The sequence below is a fragment of the Aulonocara sp. 'chitande type north' Nkhata Bay genome, linkage group LG7, assembly GCF_057382095.1.
Source record: "Aulonocara sp. 'chitande type north' Nkhata Bay isolate Kocher_YH1m ecotype deep benthic linkage group LG7, A_spYH_male_GT1.1, whole genome shotgun sequence".
Taxonomy (NCBI): domain Eukaryota; kingdom Metazoa; phylum Chordata; class Actinopteri; order Cichliformes; family Cichlidae; genus Aulonocara; species Aulonocara sp. 'chitande type north' Nkhata Bay.
Window position 1 is genome coordinate 39,897,075 of NC_141350.1, and position 14,678 is coordinate 39,911,752.

Here is a 14,678-nt window from a genome sequence, read left to right on the forward strand (position 1 = left end):
CGGTCCAGTCTTTGGGTAAAGACTTGTGACTTGTGACAGAGAGCAACCTGTCCACGTATCTCTCCCCAGATTGGATAATTGGCAGAAAATTCCCAGGTTCCCAAGGTTTAATTCCCAGCAGACTGAATAATACATTCTGCAGCCTGGTTTCTTAAACCGAAAGGGTCACAACCAAAGTGGGTCACAGTTCAGGACAGGAGAAGTGGACTATTTTAATGAGCCTGGATCCCACGCTGAGAGGATTACTGTCTTGTCTTTTAGGTTGTAAAGGTTTTTAAAGCTCAGCTAGCAGACAGCAGATCAAACCAGTCTTTATTTTTGTCTAATTTCACACTTTTTGCTAAACTTAATGAAGCTGATGACAGGAAAAAATCTTTTAAAAACAAAAAAACTGGGAAAAGTTTATTAAAGTTCATTAACATCACTATTAACTGAGATATATTTTAGCAGGAGTATCACAAACTGATTCACTGTCTATTTGCTCAGGAGCATAAAGAACTCTTGAGCAAAGATAAAGGGTCATGTGGGCTGAGGAGTCCAGATTTACCCTGTTTCAGACTGATTGGCGCATCACGCCATCATCCTCAATCCTATTTGTTTTTAACCACACAGCTTTTCTTTTGGTAAATGTAACATTTTTTTCTGACTGCACTAAAAGTTTCACTAATCTATATTCAGAAATCAAAGCAACAATCAAAATTGAGTTACCATATTTGCGTTATATGCAGTTTTACAAATCAAAACAGATGTTGTGCGTTTCGTTTTCACTTTTACAAAGATGATTTACTCGGCACGCCGGGGATTTGTCATAGTGCAAACTCAGTTGTTTTTCCCTGCTGGAGTCAATCAAAGGACTGGGACAAACTGTGGTGTTGTGGGAGGAGAAGTGCTCGAATAAAGACAAAAAGTACAAATAACGGCAAAAGATTATCTTTAATACAAAAGAGATTAGCTGAAAAATAAACTCAATTCAGTCTTCCGCTGCTCGCAGTAAAGCAGGCAACATGTCGTACAAATATTTCATATAAATCTATCTTAAGGACCTGAAATGTGGGCGGTTTTCTGAGATTGAACAGCTACATAACTGTACTGCACAAGTTAGAGAACAGGAACCACCTGGTTCCAAGCTAAACAGCACGGAGCTGGAAGAGATAGAGGATTGGGACTGATTTAACCCCAAAAGCAACTAAAACAACAAAAACACATCACACATCTGGGTGGAAGAGACTCAAACCCTGCTTCTTACGCAGTCACCACTTTACAATGTTTATAAATGAACATGTAAAGAAAACAGAAAGTTGCCATGTGTGTTCGTGCTTGCACTTGTATTGGTTTCTGCTTGCATGGGGACAATCTACTACAAGAGAAGAAAAAGTGCAGCACATTATGCACCTATGCAGGGAAGATAAATGACTCACTGTTTTGATACCGGAGTAAAAATAAAGTTAATGGAAGGAAGCTTAAAACCTTGTGTGGGCTCTGGTGTAAACCTTGGCCTGAGCCATTCGCCCATTTCCAGTATGAAAACAATAATTGAGTGACACATCCATTTTGTATTCATGAACAGGTTGCATAAGAAGGGAGAGAAAGAAAAGATGAATGCTGGGGAAAATTAGCGACAGAAGGAGATTTAGAAGGTCGGGATTCTTTCGCTCAGACAGGAGGTGGATAATTAACAACCTGCAGGGTTTTTTCCTGTTCTCTGGGCAGTTTGCCTGAAATATCATGGCATTTCTAACAAAACTTAACAAAACACAGCTCAGGTGTGGTGGTGTGTGTGTGGGGGATAGACTAGAGCTCGATCAGTCATTTATTATGGTAAGTGCTCTCTCTCCATCATTGGCTCATATAATATACCACACTATTAACACACTTTGCTTGTGTGTGTGCTGTGCATGTGTGTGTGCTGTGCATGTGTGTGTGTGTGTGTGTGTGTGTGTGTGTGTGTGTGTGTGTGTGTGTGTGTGTGTGTATTCCATGTCTAAAGGCACCTCTTCAAATGTTTAGGGGAACTTTTAAGATATTTGATATTTCTTTGCCAAAACATGCAACTTGATGCTGAGACCAGCTGCTGCCTTTGCTCGGGGACACCTTAGAGTCTTTGTGTGTGTGTGTGTGTGTGCATGTGTGTGAAAGTGAAGTGAGGTGTGACTTACAGAGAAGAAAGTACATCATAAAACACAGGCATTGATAGCAGTGATCAAAGATGGGAAAATGAATGTAAGACAATCAAGGATACTGTTAATAAGGAACTACAACTCTAATATTCGAATATTATGCTAATGCACAGTAACTGAACCACTTTTTACAAGCAAGATATGCAGAAGATCATCTCCGAACACAAAACCCCCATTAATCCTTGGACCAGATGGGCGACAGCAGCACCTGTTAGCTGAGAACAGGAAACTGGGCTCACCAATATTGGACAACTGAAGATTGGAAAAACCTTGTTTTTTTGGTTTTGCTGTGCAGCAGGAATAAGGTTCAGTTCCTGCTGCTATATTCAGATGGTAGAGCTTTGTGCAAACAATATGAAAACAAGGATCCATCCACGCTTGTATCAAAAGTTGATGGTGATGTAATAATATAGGAGATGTTGTCTTGGAACTCTTTGGGCCCCTTAACACCAGTTAGGCATCATCTAAACACCACAGCTTGCTTGAGTATCGTCACCGTCCATGTCCACCACAGTATACCCATTTTCTAATGGCTGCTCCCACCATGATAAAACATCATGCCCAAAAACTCAAATCATCTTAAACTGATTTGTTTAAGACGACGGTGAGTTCACTGTACTCGAATGGCCCCCACAGTCACCAGATATCAATCCAGTAGAGCACCTTTGGGATGTGGTGGAACGGGAGATTGACATCATGGCAGCAACTGTGTGATGCTGTCTTGTCAATATGGACCAAAATGTCAGGTGAATTTTTCCAGCACCTTTTGAATCTGTGCCGTGAAGAATTAAAGCAGTTCTGAAGGTAAAATGGGGCCCAAGGCAGTACTAGCAAGGTGCACCTATGCTTCTTGATAGTTTTAACATTTAAAATGAACAGACTTGAGTTCCAGCTTGAGGCCCAGCTATCCCACCTTACAAGTGCTTTCCTCTCAAAGTCCTGAGAAAATAAAGATGGGCAACATCTGCCGGATCAGCGCTCAAAGTGATGAGTGATGGGAAGGGAAATTGTAGAGGAGGAAGGATGGGATGGGATGAGAGGAAATGAGCGTACATTTTTTTTTCCAAAATGGTAAGAAAGTTGAAGAAATGGAACAAACGTGCTCATGCAAGGGGACATTTTGGTCATCTGTGTTGTTTATTTTTTCCATGTTCAGCTTTATAAACTGCCATGTGAAAGGAGATTTGGTGCTTGCTTTTACAAAAAAGCCCATTAGAAAACATTGAAGCACAGGTATACACTTTTAGAGCTGCATGCGTGCAGAAATTTACATAAATGGCTTATGGTCCACATGCACCTCTTTGCTCTTTCTCTTTCTATGTTATTTTGTCACTCACTGAAACACACACACACACACACACACACACACACACACACACACACACACACACACACACGTACACACACGTACACACACACGTACACACACGTAGGCGCCGCTTGTTTCCCTTGTTTCACAATTTCACACTTTCAGACGAGGACTGTTTTGCTCTCATTTTAACTCTTCCTCTCCATCACTGTGACAAAGGTCACGCTCCAAACACAATGGCTGCTGGCAGCTGCTCGCCTGACTCACTGCCACCAGTTGACCCTGCAGCTGATCAGATAATTTAACTTTGTTAAAAGACTTCTAAGCAAAACATAGTCTGCTTCTGCTTTTGCACAAAGGCAGGAGCTGGACTCTGTCACTAGCAGACACGGAGCATCGCTTTATCTCACCGAGCAAACATTTACGATAACATAAAATACTCGAACATGTGATCGATGACACGTACAGGACACTGCAGCTCAACAGTGTGACGTGCTGCCACAGTTTTGCTGCTGGTTGGCTTTCAGTCACTTGTGTTGTAGCCTGGAGTCTGTAAAAACAAACAAGACTTGTTTGTGAGTTTAAAAGAAGGAAATGCATTACATGTGAAGTTAACATCAGATTTCTTTCAGTGAAACTTTCCTCTGATCTTTTCTTTAGCTACGGTGATACATTTTCTCAGCAAATGATTCTGATTCAAAAGCTATTTTTACACAAGTGGCTGCTGAAAACCTTCCCAAAATACTAAACAAGCTAAAACTGAATTTAGCACATAATGTGGAGGGGGCTAGAGAAATTGAAAGTGAATGTTCCCCTCAAGATACAGTCATGATTTTTAATCAGTGTATGATTACATTGCAAAGAAGAAACATAGTAAAGTAGGCATACTTAAAGAAAATAAATGCACCATCAAAAAGATTAACAGTACTGTATACATCAACGAATGCACAAAGCTCTTCACTATGCATTAACACAAGCTCCATCACCCACTGTTTTTTAGACCTTCCTTTAACAGATTCCTTTATCTCCACCTAAACCAGCACAACTAGTACAACAGCTCCGTGGTGTCGCATCTTTTTTTGAAAAACAACACTGAGCTTGGGAAGACAGCGAGGGCCTCGGTATGAAAGAGCCAATTGTAAAGTTGAACTAATTAGGAGGCCACGACTGAGAATCTGAGACAAAAAGTGGGGTCAGAAGGTCAAACTGAACCAAGAAAGTAAGTGAGTTAGATATGAATCAGCTATTGTTGTCTGCAGAGTGGTCTAATTTCATGTTTACAACTGGGTTTCGTGAAAATTATTCACATTTTGATGCTCTCCATGAACCAGAAGTTGTATTCTGATAACTGTTGTATCCTTAGTTCTACTCCAAAGTGAATTTTGGTGCACCTCAGCAGCACTTTAATCTACTAAAATATTAACAGAAGCAAAACTTAAATGCAACATTTTCACTTGAACGTTATTTCCTCTGCCAAGGAGGTTATTTGATTGGTTTGGTTTTGTTTGTCTGTCCAAAATTTATGGATGAGGCAGAGTCTGGCACAGCTAAGGCGTCATGGAGTCAATCCTAATCTAGATCCAGGAATTTTTGGAAGCTTTCTTTGCCATTTTGCAATACATCTTCACAATATATCATCTTCATGTTCTTAAGAAAATATGACAAACTAATCCAGATCCAGATATCCTGGATCCAGGGATTTGTTTCACTTTAAAAGAAATTTCCAGCCTTGGCAGAGCATGCGGCCCTGGACCGGTCTTGTTTTTAAATGTAAGCCATGCCCAAAGCAGATTCAAAGATCGCATTCAGCTCTTGTGCGGTCAACCAAATGTTGGTGATCTGCTGTTGTTTTAATTCCTTAAGTCACAAATTTTGCCTCTCTCTTGTCACTCAGCAGCGTGTGTTTGGCACAGAGTGGTTTGTATTATTTATATGAGGGAATTAGTGAGAGCTGCTGGGACTCCATCAGACAAATGAGTGACTGACCACAGCTATGAGCTAAACAGCACTGTGTATTGTAAAGCTGATCCTCAATAATCTGGGAGTCATTTGATTTATTTTTTTATTTAAAAAAATGTCACTGTGTTGCCTCGTCAAACTGTCATTTTATTGCGCTGACTGTGCCATCGCTGCTCCGGATTTGTCTTAAATGTGATAAACGGCTGTGTGGTTGGCAGGATTTGGATGTGAATGCAGGACTCGGGAGACAGGGAATGAACTCCAAATTCAGCCCTGTTGCTGGTATTTCACAGGAAAAGAGCGAAACAAAAAAATCAGAGCAGGGAGACACACAACCATGAGAGAGAACATGTAGAAGGGAAATGGGCAACACAGACAATTTATACAAATGTAATGAGGTGACGGGTACACAGCTGTGCAATGCGACACTGCAAATTGTGGTATCAATATGATACCAAGTAAATACAGGGTTAGTATTGCCAATACCAATACTGAGCAAAAAGGTTCAGATATTTTTCATGTTCATGTTTGAGGTATATCAATTCACACACAATTCAGTGAGCTATATGAACTTAGAGGATAGAAACAAAGCATCGATTCTACCACGTTAATATTGGTCCCATCCCAATACCACCATTAGTAACAATACTAACGATATTTGGATCAATCTGCCTGCCTCTAGGAAACACAAAGAGTTGGCGACACAAAGAAGACAAATCGGGACAAACGAGACAAAGAAAATTAAACTGGAAAGCCCAAGGCACAAAAGGCCAGCAAATTAGAACAGGAAGTAACTAAACAGATGACAGACATGTAAAATTGACATGGAAAGACAGAAAGACAAGACTAGGCAAACATAGCGAACCTATCATCTAAAGCAAAGAACTTTGGGTAAAAAATGCACCAGAAAATATGAAACATTATAAACAGAAGACCAAAATCATAAATCGTGACAAACAAACTCTGGTTTCAAGACCCGAGGACCATGATATTAAAGGTTCTCTGACATTAGGGTCATAATATAGATGCAGGCATCTGTTTGCTATGTAATGGTGCGGTGGGGACCCATTTAAGGATGATGTCAGCCAGTATAAGTTCAAGCTTCTTTGTTGCATGACGCTCTGTCCGGTCCCTCAGTGTTAGTGCATGTTTATAGTGTTAACATGGGTTAACATTAGAAAAAAATGATGAAGCTTCAAAACAGGATTTCTCTAACCAAAGGGTGACATCACACTGTGACCATCATCTATATACAGTCTGCGGTCTCTGTGCTTACCACATAGATTCCAGGAGCTTTGACAACAGCAGTGTTCAGAAACCTGAGAATGAAAAGGGACTGCTACATATGCTCTTTGTGAAAGAGTCTTTCATTTTGTTTTCCTGGTCTAGTCTGGCCTGTTTGTTTCCCCGGCTCCGTGAAGCAGAATGAGACACAAGGGAAGTAACATTAGTCGAGTTCCAACACATTCAATGTATTTAAAATGCTAATGGTTGGATTAATGATTGAAGAGTATTTTGCTGGTTTTCTTGGACAGGCGAAATGTGGCTGGCAATGACATTGTAAGTTGCTGACTAATGTAGTAGTAAAAACATTTGTTTTTATGATGTGAAACATTGTGGAAATGCCCCACTTGTTACAAAAAAATGTTGATTTTTGTACACGTTATTGTTTTTTGCCCTATTAAAGCCAATAATAGCAAGCGTCGCTGTTATGCAATAATTTAATAGGTTCGCTTCACCTCTAAAGGTTGTGCAAATGCTAAATAGCTCAGTTATAATTTGATTTCCCCACTCTCTCTTTCTTTCCCGTCCCACTTCTGTGTCTGTCTTTTGCTACAGGAACGAATCACTGCCATGAGTGGAGCTGAAGTGGCACTTCACTCCAAAAACAAGCAAATCCTTCCCACCCTTTGGTGCTGGCGTTAAAAGAAGAGCTGTTTACGGTCCAGATTCAGGTCACAAATCACTGCTGATGTATGAAAACCTTATGTACATTTGTACAGCTATCCATGTGAAAACTATTAAACCTAACCAAAGGATTACAGACTCACTTAAGAACTGACGCTATCTTCGCTCTTATGAAACACTTTTGAATCTAGTTGGATAAACTCGGAGACTCTTGGCAGTCTTGGCGGAATTTATTTTTTTCCTTATTGAAATCTTGACAATAATGTTTCCACCAGACATGGAGGATATATTTCTGTTATGAAACAGCTACGGTCAAACTGCAAAATTGATTAACCCACAAACAGTCTCTTATTTTTGTATTAGTTACTACAGATTTGCACAAACCCTGTGCAGATGCCAAACCTTCTTCTTTTTCTTTTTTGAAACGTTTTCTAAGGTCAAACTCAGGCAAAAACTATTTCAGGTATTCCTTATGTTGTGCAGGAGTCAGTGACAAACACTGACTTTCAAAACTGGAAAACATCACAGACAAACAAACACATGACCCCTCCCACAACAAACTGCCTCGAGACGCGTTTTAAATCTAGCACGGCGGGAGTAAGTGGACAGCAAACAAAATGCAGACGCACTGGAATGTTTGCTGTGACTCGTTAGTGACGCACTATTTGTTGTCGTGCAGCGCTGCAGTGCACTTACTGTTAAACACTTTGCACGTGTTGGTGGAGGGGTTGAGGGGAAGGGACAGAGAGAAAGGTTTTGTTGTGTGGCCGAGAGGGTGTTCTCCTTTCCTTTCCTCTCTTCCCTGAAAAGCCCACCCGTCACTCTCCCGGTCTCCCTCCCTCTCCTCTCCCAACACCCTTGTTGCTCCTAACGTCTTTCCTGTGCAGGGGAACGATCTGTTCCCACAATGTGCAGGACATGCCTCTTTCTCAAACACGCACACAGACCGCCAAGTCATTGTGAATATAAATTATTAAAAGGAGATCACATTTCAGTAATAAGCTCACCCTCTTCTTTGAAATAAGATTGTTTGTTTCTGTGGTTTTAAGCTGTTTTTTGCAGATTTGAAACTCTCGGGTTTGTTATTGCTTCATACTCTTTTCCAGAGAACTTCCTACAACACTACAAAGGCTTGCGTCATCACACATCAACAAGTCCAAGGAGGACAGGTGTCCCATATCTAATGAACAACAAACTGAAAGAAGGGATTTTTTATATAAGGAGCCAATTCCTGAATAACTGATGGCACTTTGCCCAGAGCTCCCACTAATTAGTAACTCAGATCTGCACTCACATAAGTCTGAGTGAAGCTAAAAATTTGGTCAGTTACAGATTTTAGTGCTTTAGTAAGTTGATATCTCCCACTAGTGTTTGTTATGTAAGCTCCTGGCAAAGCCCACAAAATACCCTGGAAAAACACAAAGTTTGGAATAAACCTTTCGTGTGCACCAAGGAGCAAGCAGGAACACAAAGCTCGTTTCCTGTTTGTGTCACACTCAGACCCCTCCCCTCCATTTCCTTCCCCGGGGTTTGATTGTGAACCTGCACCTGCAACTTAAGGCCAGCACAAACGCTTTTAGCTGGACTCAGCTGGACACTGAATTCATCTGCAGCACAACAACATATGGAGAAACAATACAGCCCCTGCTTGAAAATATGTTTGTTTTTCACTGATCCATGGTGGTACACAATGGAAAGTCCAGAATGCCCTCAGATTCCTTTGCATTCTTCCCGGTTAGTGTAGACAATGTACATTTGGTCACTACAATGAATATAGCCATCTTATTATGTAGAAGAATGTGAGGAATGTGAGCAGCCGTCCTACTTTCTTCAAAGTATAAAGATTCTGGGTCACGGTGACGAAAGTGGCCAAAGAAAAATGTGCATTAATACAACAAATCATTTTAACTTTTTTTATTTGAAAATGCTGTAGCATAAAACAAAACGAATCCAGCTTATTACGTTCAACATCACAAGAAACAAACACACTAATATATCAGCATCACTGATAAATATATATTTTAATTTCCAGACTCTGGTAGAATACATTGCATGAATATGCTTTGCATCTCTTTCAAGAGTATGACAGCAATAAGGAAAATCATAATCAGCCCACTTTAAACGCTGCTATTGGTCTCTTTTTAAAAATATTTTTTCTGGCTTTATTTGATACAGTAAAGAGTGCCAGGAAACTAGAGAGGGGAAGACCCGTGGCAAAGGACCGGGGTCAAACCCTTGCCTGCCACTTTTAGCCATGCAACATACTGTCACCTGCTCCTCCCAGTGAGCTAAACTGCCATCACTGTTACTGGACTCTACCACCAAATTATTTTATTCTTGAACTCCACGATGCATCACAATGACTCCTGCAAATTCTCTCTTTGCAAAACAATCACCACAAGACGGTTTCACACACTCCAAAAATTTTATTTTTGCAATTTGGAAGTCAGAGATAGGACCGCCAGGGCCCTGCTTCTGACTGTCACCGAGTCGACGAGGCACCAAACCCTCTGTGGTCCCTCCTGTGGTTGGTAAGCTCACAGGAGAGCAGACCTATGCTACTTCACTCTACTATGCCTGGTGGGGCCTCATGGGCTAAGGCCCACCCACCAGGTGCTCGCTCAGAAGCCCGGGCCTTTGCTCCTGGGTGGGACCCTGGTTACACTGTCCTGGGCAGAGTAGTCCCTTGGTCTAACGGTCATTGTGTGTGGGGGTTTTGAACCACTTTTTGTCTGGCTCCTCACCCAGGACCAAATTGCCTTGGGAGACCCCACTAGGAGCAAACTGCCCCAGATGGGACCACTGAAACAAACCCCTCATCCACCAAAGGTGGTGCTTCACAAAGGGGATCTGTTGTGCTTAGCATAAAAGCAAAGATGTTGATTTACGTTTTTACCCTCACCTATTGTCACGAACTCTGTGTAATGACCCAAAAAATTTGATTTGGGGCCCAAGTGATGGAAATGAGTTTCCTACAAAATGGCTGGGCTCTCTTTTGAAGATAGTGTGAGGAGCTCTGTCATCTGGACTAAAGAGGCTGCTCCTCAAAGAAGACAGGTAATGTGGTTCAGGCATCTGAATAAGATGCCTCCTGAGCCTACAACATAACCTACACAAGTGGCCAGAGCTGTTAGCAGCATCCATGCTTGTCCATGGTGAATTCTTTGTTAAATACCTTGTGGCTGTGAATCTGTGGCTTTCTAGCAGCCATTTGTTTCTATCTTGCCAGCCAAGATAGAAACAAATGAAATGCTGGGACTCTTTCCCCCCCTCTTGGGTCCCTTCTCTTTGTTGTGCTCAGTTTTTGTATCTAATTCAAACATAATTGTCCCACAAGTTTTTCCAGTTCTCTGAAGAGTCTCTCATGTCTGTTCTGATAGGTTTGGCAAACTCTCTGCGGGAATTTGCTGACATGTCAGAGACTTTGGTTATTATTATTTATATATGGGCAATGAGTATTATTCTTTCACTGATTAACTGAAAAACTGAAACGATGAAGTAGCTGGAGATGCATAGGAGGAATCAACAACACTGATGAGGAAGGCCCATGCGAGGTTAGTGTGTACATTATGTCCTAGGGTCTCACAGGGGTTTGCATTTACAACATACCTACAGAGGTATAAATCCCATGTGAGGGTTTGTGAGATCCCCCACACCACCTGAAACCAAAGAAACAAAAGCTTTACTTGTTCTGGCTGCTGACAGTTTGTTTCTTTTTTTAATGTGCTGTCACACTCATAATTCTGACCATCTAACAACAGCAATGGACTCCCCTTCACAGAGTTAAAAAAGAAGAAGAAAAAAAGATTTATTTACTGACAACTAGTGTGTACTGATATACATTTTTTATTATAAATGTAATTCCTAACTTTAATATTGTCCATGTGAAATATTTAAGACTGTTGGAGTATGCAATCTGATATCCAGGTAATGTGATTAACATAATGAGTGTGCGTGTGTGATGAGAGACAATGAACAAACAGGAGAATCCACTTTAAGTGTGACTTATTTGTACAGACTGACACCGGCTGATGCTGGTTTGAAACGCAGTTTTTCACTCAGTCAAACAGTTGTTTTAGCTTAAAGGCCAAAGTTCTGCTGCAGGCAGGTGAGAGTGCTTCTCACCTGAACTCACTCCTGTTTAAAAGGTGTGATCAAGTCTGCTCTGCACAATAGTGTAGCTGTCACAAAATCCCTTCACTTACCTAATGGTTCGTCATTTCCCCTCGACCACTCCATTTGGGAACCACTGACATAGACAGTGTCCCTGGCTGTTTGCTCTCAAAGCATGAAAGGAGTTCATTTTCATGTTCACCAAAGGGACTGGGGTTTGTTTGTTTTTCCATTTTAAGTGCTGATTGTTTGCTTTTGTTCTTCTCACTAACATTACTAAGGAACAGTTTGTAATGTGGGTTCAATAGAGCCTATTTTAAACATTAAAGCTTGATTTCTGAAAATGAACTATGTGGAGACTTCTTTTGCCTGTCCCGTTTGGATCTTTAGCCATCAGAATTGTTGTCTGAAGGCCAACAAAGATGCCAAGTGGATTTACTTTACCAAGTGGATCATCGTGGACTTGCCATATTGGTCCATTTGATTGACCTTTATTATAATTATGTATTTTTTTTATTTGATTTTCGGTTGTTACAGATGGGACAGACATGACTGGGGGATAGGACAGGGAGAAAGAATGAAAGAAAGAGAGGGAGAGAAAGAAAAACAGAGGGGAGAAGAGGTGGTGAGAAAGGGGGGAAGAGAAAAAAAAAGAAAAACAAACAAAACACCTGGATCACCTGTATGGAGATAAGAAAAAACAGAAGAGAAAACAAACAAAAAGGAGCAACATGGTAAATACAATACCATCACAATAAACTAGCTAACAGTAGATAACAGTAGATACTAAATATTACATGTTATTGTGCAGCACGCAAGATGGACATAATAGAATAGTCCAGACTGCTGGACTCTTCTTTATTTCAAAACATGACTATATTCTGCATAGCTCCTCTGAAGCTCTTCGAGGTCAGAGTTCAGTGAGTCTACAGGTCGTTTTTAGAGTATCTGAGTCACTGTGACTGATTCATAATCCCATGTAGTAAATTCAGTTTTAGTTAAAAACACTCTGAAAACAGAAAATTCCTCAGAATCCTATTTAGTTTGAACATGAAGCAAAGCACACACACACACACACACACTCACTACAGACATTTATTCCCTCCCACTAAATCCAGTGCCACATCTGCAGACAGTGTAGGAGTGGTTTACAGTAAAACCACCAGAGCTACAGTGAAATTACAGAAGTAAATCAAACCATTCACAGACTGTGCTCACTCCCAGATGTATCTTTACTTTTGTTTTTAGTAAGAGCGTGGGCAGCTTACAACCCACCTCAGACCTCTATTGGGTTAACAGTTTATTGGTAAGATGAGGAGGTAGTGGAGTGGGCACTTTGTGCCGATATGGAGCTGAAAGAAAAGCAGAAGTGCCTACGCTGTGTATTTAAAAAAGGTTACTTGAATATGTGTTTACTGCCTCCTTTTAAATATTTAGGCTTCATGGGTCGTCAGCTTTAATTAGATAGTAAACAGGGACATGAGAGGAGGGATAATTGAGAGCAAGCAAACCAAGTAGAGAAAGTGAGTGAGTGGAGAGAAATGTGACCTCCTTCAGAGTGCAGAATAAAGCCACAACTAACTTTCTTTGAAAACAAAGCTGTATTACTCTGTTATTTTTATACATTTCTTCTTGTTGTTGCAAAATTCCCCAAATAAGATTCCAAAGAAATGCAAATCAGTGCTGTTTGTCATGGTCACACGGAAAACCTAATGACAAAGCACTTTAAGAAAGAAGAGGCATCGTCAACACTGAGAATGTTATCTTACCTATCTGTAGTGGAAAAACAGACAGTAAGGTCAGTGTAAGGTCAGCTGTGCAAAAGTCTTGAGACACTCCTCATTTCTTTATATTTTACTCCCAAGCAGCCAGATTTTCTTGTAATCTTTTAAAACTGGTCTTGAGCTCTCAGAGCTTTCAAAATGTTTTCACTCATTTTCAGTCCAGTCCTGACCATTTTCAGAAGAATGGGTTTTTTTTGTTTGTTTGTTTGTCAGGCCACTTATCACTGATGTCTGAATCATTCACCCATGAATGATTCAAGCAGAAAATGTTAGGGTACCTGGGTTGTTGACCCAGTGGTTTCAGTTTTGTACCTTTGTATTGGTGTTCTCATCTTAGTTTGTTTTTGTGAAGGTTTTGGTTTCTGTTTTGCATTTCTAATTTTTCCCCAGTTCTTCTTGATGTTTGATTATGTAGTTCTCAGGTTTGGGTTTCCATACTCCCTCTATTCTGTGTCCAGTCAATGTCTGTGTCTGCCCTGTTCCCACGTCTCTGTTACAGTGCCTGCTTGTGAGTCTGTGTCTCTAAGTTCAGTCTGTTTCCTGTTTTATTTTGAAGGTCCATGTCTTATGTTAATGTATCTGGTTTTGCTTCCCCTGTTTGGTTAGGCCTGAGTTGCCCCAGCTGTGTTTCCCTCCTGTTACTCATTCCCTGATTTCTCTGTGTCTGTGTTGTGATCTGCCCTTTTCTTGCTGTGTGTTCTGTCTGTGTACGTTTATTTGCAAATTTGTTACCTTTTGAGTTTAGCAATAAATCTGAGTTGGAGTTACTGTCCACCTCTGAGTGTCTGCACAATGGGTCCTCCTACTACCACTCCTGCCTGCACACAGCCTTCACATGACAGAAAAAAGGAGCAACTCAATGGATGAAGCAGTGTTGTGTCCACACAAAACAAACAGCTTAACAAAAAACCAATTTTAAACTATATCTTTAGGCACTTTGTTATGAGCAGACTGTCACAAAAACATAATTTGTTCCCATTTCTTTAGCTGAATCAATTAAAAAACGCCAAAGATAAAACTGTTTGACAGGCAACAAATTGTTATTTTGTACCAACAAAGTGAGTCCCAAAGTTCTATTAGCCAGTTCTGGTGTATCTTAGCAGTGTGTGCTGTGTGTTTTTAAAAATGTTGAGGAAACTGGTCAAGAAAGCCAAAAGAAGCAGCGGCAGATCTAGAAAACTATCAACAGCAGATGAACAATATCTGAAAGTCACGTCCTTAAAAAGTAAGAACTAGAGCAGCAAAGATCTAACAGGGCACTTGAGAGATGCTTCTGGTCCTTCAGTTGATCCATCTACTGTTCACTACAGTCTCATCAGGAATGGTCTCAGTGGTAGGATGGCTGTCAAGACGTAGTTCTTAAGGGAGGGAAATGGGAGAAAAAGCTGAGGTATACAAAACTACACAACAACTAAATTAACATCAAGG